At 46.4% G+C, this 2,608-nt stretch overlaps 1 pseudogene; it reads right to left on the reverse strand.

The window, feature by feature from the left end:
- Window positions 1–2,324: 2,324 nt before the first annotated feature.
- The window catches only part of LOC105501537, a 6,743-nt pseudogene continuing 6,459 nt past the window's right edge, over window positions 2,325–2,608 (reverse strand).

Here is a 2,608-nt window from a genome sequence, read left to right on the forward strand (position 1 = left end):
TGTGGGACTGTATGTGTATTTGGGGATATGAGGTGGCTTGTTTGCATATTTGCGGCGTGTTAGTTCATCGCAGATATATTTAGGGCATATAGGGAACTACATGAGTATTGAGTGTGTGTGTGTTCAAGGGCATGGCAGTTTCGATGAATGTTTTGTATTCAACATGCGTTTGTATTTTTCAGTAAGTGGTTATTAGGGTTATATATGCTGGGAATGGAGTATGTGTGTGTCTGAGAGAGAGATGGGGTTCTGTGTTTATACAGGAGAGGGAGATAATTGAATTTATATGTATTACAGGTATGTGATATGGTTATTTGTTAGTACTTGGCGATGTGAGAGACACTCCCCTTGTTTACAAAGCCGTGCCCAGCTGGTTTGTGCAAGTGGAGAACATGGTGGACCAGCTCCTAAGGAACAATGGCCTGTGCTACCGGTGAGCACTAAGATGTGTTTCTTCGTAATGTCTTTTGTCATGTGGTTAGTGTGGCTAACACTTTCCCCAAGTTATAATTTTAATAGCCATCTTTTATTGTGTATTATAATACACCATGTTGGCCAGGCTGGTCTTGAGCTCCTGATCTCAAGTGATCCGCCTGCTTCAGACTCCCAAAGTGCTGGGATTACAGGCATGAGCCACCACGCCCGGCCTAGGCAATTATTGTTAACTCTCCACTGTGAGAGTGAGAACTTGCAGTAAGGAGACTCAAGTGTGAATCTTGGCTGCACCACAAAAAGATTCTGCACCACAGCCATTGCAGAAAACAACAGCAGGCTGATTTGATGAGAGGAAGTCAGGAGTAGCCATTATATCCTTCTCAGCTTGCAGGTTTAGTGGCAGTACGCAGTTTTAAGGGACAGGAGGGCAGAACACCATCTTTTTCTTTCCTAACATAAAGCAGCTTACAATTCCTAGAACTCTGGTTTCTCCAGGAGTTAGAAATTCACTACCCATGTCCATTCTGAGACAAGCGAGGATGCTATCTACCAACGTCCCATCCCCATTCCCACGCATCCCCTCCCACATGTGAATCCTGGCTGGCCTCTCTCAGCTCACTGTTGGCCTCGTCTTCACCACAAGTGTCATCGCATGTGGTTCTCAGTGTGGGAATTATTGTAGCCTGTCTTTAAAAAAAAACTTCATTCTCATTTTCACACCGAGAATTGCTGCTTATCAGTGTCAAAATGACAGGAAAGAACACTCATGTTCTGTGCTGTGAACAAGGGGAGTTTTAGGAAACTGGTCAAAGGAGATGAGGAGTACTCAGAGCACAGCAACAAAATCTGAGACACACACGTCACTCCCTGCTGGGCAGGGTAATTTTGCACTGATGGCAGCGTGTTGGGGAAGGGAAGAGGCCGTCAGCCGGACCGGTGCACACTGTGAACATTCACTGAAACACACCCTGTTGGCACTTAAGAAGCATTTGCCCCTTTCGAAGACATTTGGACTTAAGAAGGCAGAGTTGCAGGAAAACGAAACAGGGGCCACACCGCAGGGGAAGGCGGTGGATTGCAAGTCTCAAGCCCAGGGTTCTCCCCTCCTCGCTCCAGTTGTGTGAAAAAGTCATTTCCTAACTCCTGTCCAATATCCTCATGAGTTCTCGATTTTGTCCCAACTCTAAACCTGAATGGTCCAGCAAGCATTTCTATAAAATGCCTCCACAGTGGCCACTGGGAGGGGAGTGACCTCCATGCAGTGACTGTCTGGGTGTTCCCAGGCCTTCTGTCCTGTGAGACAGAGCTGCCTTCTTACATGCAGCCCTCTTCTGCTGTGCACCTCTACCTCGATCTTAGCTGAGAAGATCAACGGAGAGCAATTCAAGCAAAATCATAGTAAACTTACCAAAACAAAACAAAAAACAACCACTTTGGAGACCTTTCTGAGGACTTGAGCTTTTATCATGGGGCAAACATAATAAATGATTTTCAATCAGTAACTCCATCTAAGAGGGCTGTTGAGGCAAAATATCACACTCAGGCACTGAAGAAGGGCAGAATTCTTGGTTGCTTCCTCCCTTGTCAAGTCAGTCAGCTGATGCTTTCTCAAGATTCTCACGCACGACTTTGATACAGGATTTCAATGAGTCTTTTTCTGAGCCACTGATACAAAAAGCATACTGTGGAATAGTGTATTGTCTCAATTCTGCAATCGCTTCTGTACATGTTTGAAGTCCCAGACCCCAGGAGGAGAGACAATCAAATTAGCCAAAGGTAATTTGTGAAGACTGGCCATGGGAGGTGGCGGCTAAAAACCCTCTGGCCCCTGCTCTCTGAGCATGCCCACAGCATGTCCTGGGCCGCACTGACTGCTGAGAAAGAACATCTCAGGGCTTGGATCCCCTGTTCAGAGGACACATGCTCTTCCACTCAATCACGGAACAGTAGAGGAATGGCAGCTCCGTGCTGTGTCCTGCAGACCTCTCAGTCTCCGCACTTAAGGCTCCAGGCCGGCCTGGATGTGAAGGCTCTTCAGTGCCATCAGGGGGAGACGGACAATAGGAATCCTGCAAATGAGCAGAAAGGATCTGATGATGAAAGTTTCTTCTGAAGCTACCACAAACTCAAGTCAGTGAGCTGCTCACTAGTTTTTTTTTTTTTTTTTTTGAGA

Source organism: Colobus angolensis, unplaced genomic scaffold (assembly GCF_000951035.1).
Source record: "Colobus angolensis palliatus isolate OR3802 unplaced genomic scaffold, Cang.pa_1.0 Scaffold72, whole genome shotgun sequence".
Taxonomy (NCBI): Eukaryota; Metazoa; Chordata; class Mammalia; order Primates; family Cercopithecidae; genus Colobus; species Colobus angolensis.